General features: G+C 44.9%; 1 long non-coding RNA gene across 1 annotated transcript in view; it reads right to left on the bottom strand.

The window, feature by feature from the left end:
• Positions 1–4,419, bottom strand: part of LOC143806532 (uncharacterized) — a 36,401-nt gene extending 31,982 nt beyond the window's left edge. The window contains exon 1 of the long non-coding RNA XR_013221495.1: positions 4,375–4,419. This is a non-coding gene — a long non-coding RNA (uncharacterized LOC143806532). The remainder of the gene's footprint in view (positions 1–4,374) is intronic.
• Positions 4,420–12,489: the final 8,070 nt, after the last annotated feature.

The following is a 12,489-nucleotide window of genomic DNA, read 5'->3' as shown; positions in this document are numbered from 1 at the left end:
AGACACAAAACACCTCAAATACGTCTCCAAGGTCTGATTAGTTCGCTCCGTCTGGCCATTAGTCTGAGGATGGAACGCAGATGAAAAAGACAAATCAATGCCCATCCTGGCACAGAACGCTCGCCAGAACCTAGACACAAATTGAGATCCTCTGTCAGACACGATGTTTTCCGGGATACCATGCAAGCGAACCACATTCTGAAAAAATAAAGGAACCAACTCCGATGAAGAAGGCAATTTGGGCAAGGGTACCAAATGAACCATCTTAGAAAAACGGTCACACACCACCCAAATGACAGACATTTTCTGAGAAACCGGGAGATCCAAGATAAAGTCCATAGAGATGTGCGTCCACGGCCTCTTCGGAATAGGCAAGGACAACAACAATCTACTAGCCCGAGAACAGCAAGGCTTGGCCCGAGCACAAACATCACAAGACTGTACAAAGGTACGCACATCCCGAGACAGGGAAGGCCACCAGAAGGACCTGGCCACCAAATCTCTGGTACCAAAAATTCCAGGGTGGCCCGCCAACACAGAAGAATGAACCTCTGAGATGACTCTACTGGTCCACTCATCTGGAACAAACAATCTCCCAGACGGACAACGATCAGACTTATCAGTCTGAAACTCCTGCAAAGCACGTCGCAAGTCTGGGGAGACAGCACACAAAATCACTCCATCCTTAAGGATACCCGTAGGCTCAGAATCACCAGAGGAGTCAGGCTCAAAACTCCTAGAAAGAGCATCTGCCTTCACATTTTTCGAGCCCGGCAAGTATGAAACCACAAAATTAAACCGAGAGAAAAACAATGACCAGCGCGCCTGTCTAGGATTCAGACGCCTGGCGGACTCAAGGTAAATCAGATTCTTGTGATCAGTCAAGACCACCACCTGATGTCTAGCACCCTCAAGCCAATGACGCCACTCCTCAAATGCCCACTTCATAGCCAAGAGCTCCCGATTGCCGACATCATAATTTCGCTCGGCGGGCGAAAACTTTCGAGAGAAGAATGCATCTGGTCTCATCACTGAGCAATCGGGACTTTTCTGCGACAAAACCGCCCCCGCTCCAATCTCGGAAGCATCAACCTCAACCTGAAAAGGGAGCGAAACATCAGGCTGGCGCAACACAGGGGCAGAGGAAAAGCGGCGCTTAAGCTCCCGAAAGGCCTCCACAGCCGCAGAGGACCAATTGGCAACATCAGCACCCTTCTTAGTCAAATCAGTAAGAGGTTTAGCAACACTTGAAAACCCAGTTATAAATCGACGATAGAAATTAGCAAAGCCCAAGAACTTCTGAAGACTCTTCAGGGAAGTAGGCTGCGTCCAATCACAAATAGCCCGAACCTTGACAGGATCCATCTCAACAGAAGAAGGGGAAAAAATATACCCCAAAAAGGAAATCTTCTGAACCCCAAAGATACACTTTGAGCCCTTTACAAACAGAGAATTGGACCGCAAAACCTGAAAAACCTTCCTAACCTGTTGAACATGCGACTCCCAGTCATCCGAAAAAATAAAAATATCATCCAAATACACAATCATAAATTTATCCAGGTATTTACGGAAAATATTGTGCATAAAGGACTGAAAGACTGAAGGAGCATTAGAAAGACCAAAAGGCATTACCAAATACTCAAAATGGCCCTCGGGCGTATTAAATGCAGTTTTCCACTCATCTCCCTGCTTAATCCGCACCAAATTATACGCACCCTGAAGATCAACCTTAGAGAACCACTTTGCCCCTTTAATACGAGCAAATAAATCAGTCAATAGTGGCAAAGGATACTGGTATTTGACTGTAATCTTATTCAACAGGCGATAATCAATACAGGGCCTCAGGGAGCCATCTTTTTTACCCACAAAAAAAAACCCTGCTCCTAAAGGGGATGAGGATGGACGGATATGTCCCTTTTCCAAGGACTCCTTAATATACTCTCGCATAGCAGCATGCTCAGGCACAGATAGATTGAACAAACGACCCTTAGGAAACTTGCTGCCCGGAATCAAGTCTATAGCACAATCGCAATCCCGGTGAGGGGGGAGAGAACTAAGTTTAGGCTCCTCAAAAACATCACAATAATCAGACAAAAATGCCGGAATTTCAGAGGGAGTAGATGAAGCAATGGAAACCAAAGGTACTTCCCCATGAGCCCCCTGACATCCCCAACTTAACACAGACATTGTTTTCCAGTCAAGGACTGGATTATGAGTTTGCAACCATGGCAATCCAAGCACTAAGACATCATGCAAGTTATGCAACACAAGGAAGCGAATCACCTCCCGATGGTCAGGAGTCATACACATAGTCACTTGTGTCCAGAATTGTGGTTTATTCCTAGCCAAAGGTGTGGAGTCGATACCCTACAGAGGGATAGGAACTTCCAAAGGCTCTAGGCTAAACCCACAACGTCTGGCAAAGGACCAATCCATAAGACTCAAGGAAGCGCCAGAATCCACATAGGCATCCACAGAAATAGTTGATAATGAACAGATCAAAGTTACAGACAAAATAAACTTAGACTGTAAGGTGCCAATTGCAAAAGACTTATCAACCTTTTTTGTGCGTTTAGAGCATGCTGATATAACATGAGCAGAATCACCACAGTAGAAGCACAACCCATTTTTACGCCTATAATTCTGCCGTTCACTTCTGGACAGAATTCTATCACATTGCATAATCTCCGATGTCTGCTCAGAAGACACCGCCAAATGGTGCACAGGTTTGCGCTCCCGTAAACGCCGATCAATCTGAATAGCCATAGTCATGGATTCATTCAGACCTGTGGGCATAGGAAACCCCACCATGACATCTTTAACGGCGTCAGAGAGACCTTCTCTGAAATTCGCCGCCAGGGCGCACTCATTCCACTGAGTAAGCACAGACCATTTTCGAAATTTTTGACAATATATTTCAGCTTCATCATGCCCTTGAGAGAGGGCTATCAAGGCCTTTTCAGCCTGAATCTCCAAATTAGGTTCCTCATAGAGCAACCCCAGTGCCAGAAAAAACGCATCCACATTAAGCAGCGCAGGATCCCCTGGTGCCAATGCAAATTCCCAATTCTGGGGGTCACCCCGCAACAAGGAAATAACAATTTTAACCTGCTGAGCGGGGTCTCCAGAGGAGCGAGATCTCAGAGAAAGATACAATTTACAATTGTGCTTAAAATTCAAAAAGCGAGATCTATCTCCAGAAAAGAACTCAGGTATAGGGATCTTGGGTTCAGACATAGGAGCATGTATAACATAGTCTTGGATATTTTGAACCTTAGAGGCAAGAGTATTAAGATTTGAAGCTAAACCCTGGATATCCATTTCTCAACAGCAGAGGTCTGAGCCATTCAGGGGTTAAGAGGAGAGGAAAGAAAACAAACAAAAAAAAAACCAAAAAAAAAACAAAACAGCAGATTGCAATTATGGCTAGACAGAACCTCTGAGTAAAAAAAAAAAAAAAGTGTCAGAAACGTCTTTTTTTTCTCTCCTTCTTTAGCCAATACCTTTAATACATTATGGCCAGCAATACTGTCATGATTCCCAATGGCAGGGACATGGGCAAAAACGGACTAGCTCTAGGAAGATGGTAACTCAGGTAACCGCGATGCTGAACCTAACACGCAAATAGAAATAGCCAGGGGGTGTGCCTACGTTGATCTCTAGACACCTCGCGCCAGCCGGAGAGCTAACTACCCCTAGAAGAGGAATACACAGACCTGGCTTGCCTCCAGGGAAACCCCAAAAGTTATAGTAGCCCCCCACATGTAATAACGGTTAGGTAAGAGGAAAACACAAACGCAGTATGAATATAGTTTCAGCAAAGTGAGGCCCTCTGACTAGATAGATGAAAATACAAAAGAGGACTTCACGGTTACCTCAAAACCCTAAGCAGCCATCCTGAAACTACCTTAACTCCGTTATCAACTCATGACACCGGAGTAGTAATTTCAGATCACTAGAGCTTCCAGCAGCACAAGAAATATAAATGCATGCTGGACAAAACAAACACAAAAAAAAGCCAAAGATTCAACTTAGCTGAATTGCAGACTTGGAGCAGGTAGCAAGCAACAGAGATGCTCTGGTAACATTGATTGCCGGCACTAGAGTGACTGAGAAGCCAGACTAAATAGGAAACTCCCAATTTCCTGATGAAAACAGGTGCACTGGAAACACAAGACCAAAGTCAACCAGTACCACCAGTAGCCACCAGAGGGAGCCCAAAAACAGAATTCACAACAGCTCTGCTCCATACACCTAGTACACATTTAGCTCCACTCCATACACCTCATACACACACGGCTCAGCTCTATACACCTCATACACAGACATGGCTCTGCTACATCCACACTGTACACCTCCTGGCAGCTTACTTACCTCATCCAGCAGCACCATGTGGCAAGTTGGCAACCAGCACAGCCGAATCCTGCAATCCACGGAGGTCCCGATCATGTGACCCCTGACTCCTCCCCTCCTGTGACCTCATCACAGGTCCTGTGCGCACAGAGCAGCCAATATGTGGTGTAACGCTCTGCGGGTGCAGGGATGACTGGCTGATACATCGCATACGGAGGGGTAAGGGGCATGGCTTAACACAAGGGGGTGTGTCGGCTGCTTCTCCTGCTGTCTGCGGGAAGCAGAGCGTCCCGTGCGGGAGTGCGGGGCAAAGGCTCAAAACCGAGACAGTCCCGCAGAATGAGGGACAGTTGGGAGCTATGCCCTCACTATATTGTCTGCACAAAATATGACCCCCCACACTGTCCCTCTTATGATACATGCTCTTCACACTGAACTCTCCTTTCCATACCGGTCCCCTCTTCACACTGTCCTCTCATACTGTGTCCCCCGTACTCTCTCATCACGCTTCTCCCTCCTTGGTATACTGTCCCCTCCTGGCTGTGCCCTTACACTGTCCCTCCATGCTACACCCCCACTACTCAGTTTCTATTCTGTGCCCACTCACTTTTCTCCCCCATACTGTCTCCTCACACTATTCCCCTGTTCACCATACTGTCTCCTCATATATTTACCCCCTCATTTTCTATACTGCCTGCTCACACATACCCCCCGACTCCACATTCTGTGTCTGCACACATCCCATCTCCCTCACTCCCCGAACTCTTTCCACATACATTTTTCTCATCGCTACTCATACTGTGTCCGCATACATTCCCCCATTCGCTCCTCATAGTGTCTGCACCCATCCCCCATTCTGTTTCCTCATATATGCCCCCCATTCCCCCATACTGTTTCCTCAGATATGCCCCCCATTCTCCTGTACTGTTTCCTCACACATGCCCTCATTGTCCCATATTGTTTCTTCATACATGCCCCAATCTTGTATGTATGGCTCGGCTCCCCCCTCCCATCTTGTATGTATGGCTCAGCTCCCCCCCTCCCATCTTGTATGCATGGTTCTGCTCCCCCCTCCCATCTTGTACGTATGGCTCAGCTCCCCCCTCCCATCTTGTATGCATGGCTCGGCGACGGTCCCCCCCGTCCCATCTTGTATGCATGGCTGGCTCCCCCATCCATCCCCCGTCCTCCTCCCATCCTCTTCTGTCCTCCTCCTCCCTCCCTCCCCTGTCATACTCACCTTTCTCCTCCGCGCCAAAAGTCCCTGCATCTCTGTCCCGGTGCTGCAGCTTCTTCCTGTGTGAGCGGTCATGTGGTACCGCTCATTAAGGTCATGAATATGCATCCATATTCATGACCTTAATGAGTGGTACCATATGACCGCTCACACTGGACGAAGCTGCAGCGCCGGGACAGAGATGCGGGGACTTTCGGAGTGGAGGAAAAAGGTGAGTATTATGTCTGCAAGGAGGGAGGTGGGGAGGTGAGTGGGCGGTGGGGAGGTGAGTGGGCGGTCGGGAGGTTTTGGGCGGGCGGTGACCCTGGACTTTAATTTAAAAAAAAAACACACACAGCTTGCTCAGGTGCCACCCCCTGGCATCCTGGCGCCCTAGGCATGTGCCCTCAAGTGCCTAGTGGCAAATACGGCCCTGTAAATACCTAATATGTTACACCAGGTCTTAGGTGTGCCAAAGTCGTGTCTATAGTCATTGGCAAATATATTAGGCCCATAACTTACCCGATGATGAAAGCCAAAATTAAGACCCATCCCTCTTATTAGGGCTCCTCCTTTAATTGTAGAAATTATCAGATAATCTTTTTCTAACTGGGGATTAAGTTTTATGCAGATTATAATAATTCTGTGCTTATTGTAAGGTAAATCAGTCCTCAATGCTCTGACTTCCCTCACAGGAGCGAATATGGACCTGGACAAGAAGAGCTGAAGTGTAAAGCATGGAACCTAGAGTGATCCTCTGATATAATTGGAGGTGATTTTCAATGACTTCAGACTCCTAAACTTGTAAGGCTGGGATTGATCGTTGTTCTTATATAGACATGGCAGTGCGGGGATCAGATTTTGACTCCAAACTAAAAGCGGATCCCGAAAAAAAAACGACTTACAATTCACACACTATCTGCACGACACCCACGTGTAGCGACGCGTGACAGATGCACACAAGTACGTCCGACTCCTGGTGAATGCGGGGTGGACAAGGAGCGGCTGGGCAGACAATGTGTATTTTAGGGAGTAAGATGTGTAGAGCTGGATGGTTGGGGGTTGATGAAAGATTTCAAAGGTTTCTTATACTTTTGACGGCCCACCTAGGATGCTCCAGCACCACGGGTGGCACAGTTGCCATCGCGACCGTAACACAACAGAAAAGTATCCTCCACGGGTCCAATTCTAAATAATTTCTGAGTAGCCACATGAAACGTATCACCTGGTCAGGTTTGGTGAAGGATCAATTTGATTTGGCTGCTCTGGTCCAATCTTCTTACTTGGCTCCTTGACGTTATGACAAACACAACATGGCGGCATAGGGCTTAGTAGGCACCTGAGATACCCAGGATCCAGGGCTGCGGGCGTCACTGGAAAATAATTGTCCTTGGTTAGATTTGGACCAATAACCCGAGCAATGGAAACCTACAATGTTAACCTGTCGGAATAATGTTTATTATTGCATATAGTACAACTACTATGTACTACTGTTTATTGGTGCATGAGTCTCTGTCTCCAGCAATAGTGTTATACTGTCAATAATACATTGTCTAAAATAAAAAAAGTCCCAGGACGTTCCGGCTCACTGTTCACACTGTGTGTAGCTGCAGTACATTCTGCTTTCACTTTACAAGCTGGCAGACAAGATGCTAAGATCCCGAGCTGTAAGAAATACCAGTTGTAAAAAGCTGCGTTATCTTTGTTCATGAATAAATATATCTTCACTGTTGAACAGCTGGACTGTACACAGATTAATCCACTGCCAACATAACCACCCAGCCACCGTGCTGTCCAAGAGCTGTTACTGGCTAAGTCATGACAAGGTTGTGAAAAGAGAAACTAGTTCCCATTGCAGCCACTCACTTCAATTTTAATTTAAAGTGTGCCTGAGAGGTGGAATCTCAGTGTGCTCTGTCCGAGCTGAACCCATTACTTCAACAACATTACTAACCACTGAGCCACCATCCTGCCCAGGAGATTATTTATAGGTAGGTTATTAATATGACTACCAGGAGCAATGGCAAGTTCATGAAAGCTAGATGCCCAAGGCATCAAATCAGTTAATTTATTTTAATTTCTGAAGTGTACCTGAGAGGTGGAATCTCATTATTGTTTGTCAGACTTGAACCAATCACTCCAGTGCTAACCACTGAGCCACTGTACTAGCTGGCAACAGCCACTGTATTACCCGGCAACTGCCACTGTGCTACACTATAAGCATCACCAAGCCACCGCCATGCATCACTGTAGGAATCAATAAGCTTCCACTATGCTTCACTGTAGAAATCCCCGAGCCCTCCCGCCATGCTTCAATGTAGGCAGGGTGTTCCTTTCAGTGTATGCTTCATTTTCCCTCCTCCAAACAGTACATAATGACACTGACACTTGGGTTACAGCATAATGACACTAACTCTTTGGGTACAGGGTAATGACACTGATACCTTGAGTAGGGAGTAATGATGCTGTCAATTACGGAACAGAAAAAATACACACTGATTCTTGGGATATATGATAATGACACTGAAACTTGGGGTTCTCCTCTTTCTGGCTGGATGTTCATCTAGTTCTCATCATCCATTAGTGACAATAACCCTGAGTGAAGAATGAACCTACATTGTATCTCGTTGTTTGTACCTCCCCATACTGGTTTAAGCATGGTGAATCTTCCGATTTTTCTTCTTTGTAGTTTATGCTCATCCTGGAGCCGGTCATGCAGATGATGTGATCATCTCCTCTTTGCACAATGATAACAATTATCAACAATCTAAATGTAAACAATTTTTTTTTTGAGGTGTGATATTTATAGAAGGTCGAGATCTATACTGTCCTGCAGTCCAGAAAATTATCTACTATAACAATACGTAGTATATAACTGCAGCTCACATGCAAAACCTGCACTGGAGAATAAAGATATGGGACTGGCTGAATACAGTGGTGAACCGTCCACTGACCCAGTGCGAGGATAAGGCAGTGTCACGATCCATTTTTGGATTTGTGGCAGCTCTTGTTCCACTTTGATTTAACCCCTTAAGCCCCGAGGGTGGTTTGCACGTTAATGACCGGGCCAATTTTTACAATTCTGACCACTGTCCCTTTATGAGGTTATAACTCCGGAACGCTTCAACGGATCCCAGTGATTCTGACTTTGTTTTCTCGTGACATATTGTACTTCATGATAGTGGTAAAATTTATTTGATATAACATGCGTTTATTTGTAAAAAAAATGGAAATTTGGCGAAAATTTTGAAAATTTCGCAATTTTCCAAATTTGAATTTTTATGCCCTTAAATCACAGAGATATGTCACACAAAATACTTAATAAGTAACATTTCCCACATGTCTACTTTACATCAGCACAATTTTGGAACCAAAATTTTTTTTGTTAGGGAGTTATAAGGGTTAAAAGTTGACCAGCAATTTCTCATTTTTACAACACCATTTTTTTTTAGGGACCACATCTCATTTGAAGTCATTTTGAGGGGTCTATATGATAGAAAATACCCAAGTGTGACACCATTCTAAAAACTGCACCCCTCAAGGTGCTCAAAACCACATTCAAGAAGTTTATTAACCCTTCACGTGTTTCACAGTAATTTTTGGAATGTTTAAATAAAAATGAACATTTAACTTTTTTTCACACAAAATTTATTTCAGCTCCAATTTGTCTTATATTACCAAGGGTAACAGGAGAAAATGGACCCCAAAAGTTGTTGTACAATTTGTCCTGAGTACGCTGATACCCCATATGTGGGGCTAAACCACTGTTTGGGCGCATGGCAGAGCTCGGAAGGAAAGGAGCGCCATTTAACTTTTCAATGCAAAATTGACTGGAATTGAGATGGGACACCATGTTGCGTTTGGAGAGCCTCTGATGTGCGTAAACATTGAAACCCCCACAAGTGACACCATTTTATAAAGTAGACCCCCCTAAGGAACTTATCTAGATGTGTGGTGAACACTTTGACCCACCAAGTGCTTCACAGAAGTTTATAATGCAGAGCCGTAAAAATAAAAAATCATATTTTTTCACAAAAATGATTTTTCGCCCCCAATTTTTTATTTTCCCAAGGGTAAGAGAAGAAATTGGACCCCAAAAGTTGTTGTGCAATTTGTCCTGAGTACGCTGATACCCCATATGTGGGGGTAAACGACTGTTTAGGCGCATGGCAGAGCTCGGAAGGGAAGGAGCGCCGTTTGACTTTTCAATGCAAAATTGACTGGAATTGAGATGGGACACCATATCGCGTTTGGAGAGCCCCTGATGTGCCTAAACATTAAACCCCCCCACAAGTGACACCATTTTGGAAAGTAGACCCCCTAAGGAACTTATCTAGATGTGTTTTGAGAGCTTTGATCCCCCAAGTGTTTCACTACAGTTTATAACACAGAGCCGTGAAAATAAAAATTCTTTTTTTTTTTCACAAATATGATTTATTAGTCCCCAGTTTTGTATTTTTCCAAGGGTAACAGGAGAAATTGGACCCCAAAAGTTGTTGTCCAATTTGTCCTGAGTACGCTGATACCCCGTATATGGGAGGGAACCACTGTTTGGGCGCATGGCAGAGCTCGGAAGGGAAGGAGCGCCATTTGGAATGCAGACTTAGATGGATTGGTCTGCAAGCGTCATGTTGCATTTGCAGAGCCCCTAATGTACCCAAACAGTAGAAACCCCCCACAAGTGACCCCATATTGGAAACTATCAATTTTAAATAAACTGACACGTCACTCCTTGTTGTCAGGTGCTCAGAGAAGGGATGCCAACCCCTATATCCAATATTATAGAAAAAATCCGGCACTCACAAGTTCATGCAATTTATATATTTATTTAGTCAATCCATAACGTTATGGATTGACTAAATAAATATATAAATTGCATGAACTTGTGAGTGCCGGATTTTTTCTACCATATTGGAAACTAGACCTCCCAAGGAACTTATCTAGATATGTTGTGAGAACTTTGAACCACCAAGTGTTTCACTACAGTTTACAACGCAGAGCCGTGAAAATAAAAAATCCTTTTTTTTCCCACAAAAATGATTTTAAGCCCCCCAAATTTTTATTTTCCCAAGGATAACAAGAGAACTTGGACCCCAAAAGTTGTTGTCCAATTTGTCCCGAGTACGCTGATACCCCATATGTTGGGGTAAACCCCTGTTTGGGCGCACGGGAGAGCTCGGAAGGGAAGGAGCACTATTTTACTTTTTCAATGCAGAATTGGCTGGAATTGAGATCGGACGCCATGTCGCATTTGGAGAGCCCCTGATGTGCCTGAATAGTGGAAACTCCCCAATTCTACCTGAAACCCTAATCCAAACACACCTCTAATCCCAACGGTAACCCTAACCACACCCCTAACCCTGACACACCCCTAACCCTAATCCCAACCGTAAATGTAATCCAAACCCTAACCCTAACTTTAGCCCCAACCTTAACCCTAACTTTAGCCCCAACCCTAACGTTAGCCCCTACCCTAACCCTAACTTTAGCTCCAACCCTAGCCCTAACCCTAACCCTAGCCCAAACCTGTTGTAATCTGGTGGCCTAAGAGCGGCATGAGACGTACTCTGGAGAATGTGGTAGCTGTACTGACCGCAGATCCTGGACTTAACACCGCAAATAGAAGTAGCCGTGGGATGTACCTACCAATACTAGACACCTCGTCACAGCCGGAGGACTAATTAACCCTATAGATAGAAAAGGGAAAACTATCTTGCCTCAGAGAAAATTCCCAAAGGATAGGCAGCCCCCCACAAATATTGACTGTGAGAGGAGAGGAAGGAACATACACAGGCTGAAAACAGAATTTAGCAAAGGAGGCCAATCTAGCAAGATAGAAAAGATAGGACAGAGAACTATGCGGTCAGTATTAAAAATATTAAGAAATGTCCACCACAGATAATACAAAAAAACCTCCAAATCTAACTAAAGACTTGGAGGGTAAATCTGCCTCTCCAGAGATTCCAGCTCGGCTGCATAAATCCTTACACAGATTAAGCTGGACAAGAAAAAACTTGCAATGCACTGAACAATGAGGCCCACAACATGTGGGCAGAAAAACAAGCAGAACTTATCTTGAAGAAATTAACTGCAAGCAGGGGCGACCAGGAAGAAATGTGAATCCTCCAGAAACAATGAACAACTGGCACTCACCAAAGGGTGAGGCCAGACTAAATAGCCCCGTCCGAAGTGGACGCACCTGATGACTGCTGTGAAGGACAAACAGCAGCACTACCACTTATAACCACCGGAGGGAGCCCAAGAGCAGAACCCACAACAGAATTCACAACACTAACCCTAACCCTTACCCTAGCCCTAACCCTAGCCCTAATCCTAATGGGAAAATGGAAATAAATACATTTTTTTTATTTTATTATTTTTCCCTAACTAAGGGGGTGATGAAGGGGGGTTTGATTTACTTTTATAGCGTTTTTTATATTTGATTTTTATGATTGGCAGCTGTCACACACTAAGGCTACGTTCACACGATCAGGATTTCCATCCTTTTTTTTTCCTGCCCGTTTTTGGAAAACGGCAGCTAAATTCCGCAGTGATTTTGAGCTGCGTTTTCTGATCCTTTTTCTTCAGCGTTTTCCACTGCGGGTTTCCCATAGCAGTTTCCTATTGGAGCTGCTGGAAAACCGGTGCGGAATCCGCTGAAAGAATTGACATGCTACTTCTTTTTTCCGCTGGAAAATCCGCGCGGATTTTCCAGCGGAAAAACGGATCGTTAGCACAGCGGTTTTGGTTTTCCATTGGGTTACATTGTACTGTAACCAACATGGAAAACTGATCCGGATCCGCAGCTGAAAATCCGCTACGGATCCGGATCAAAATCCGGATCGTGTGAACGTAGCCTCAAAGACGCTGTTTATAGCAAAAAAGTTTTTGCGTCTCCACATTTTGAGACCTATAATTTT

This window comes from Ranitomeya variabilis, chromosome 2, assembly GCF_051348905.1.
Source record: "Ranitomeya variabilis isolate aRanVar5 chromosome 2, aRanVar5.hap1, whole genome shotgun sequence".
Classification (NCBI taxonomy): domain Eukaryota; kingdom Metazoa; phylum Chordata; class Amphibia; order Anura; family Dendrobatidae; genus Ranitomeya; species Ranitomeya variabilis.
Note: the sequence above shows the minus strand (reverse complement) of the source record. Positions and strands in the feature narration are given on the sequence as shown.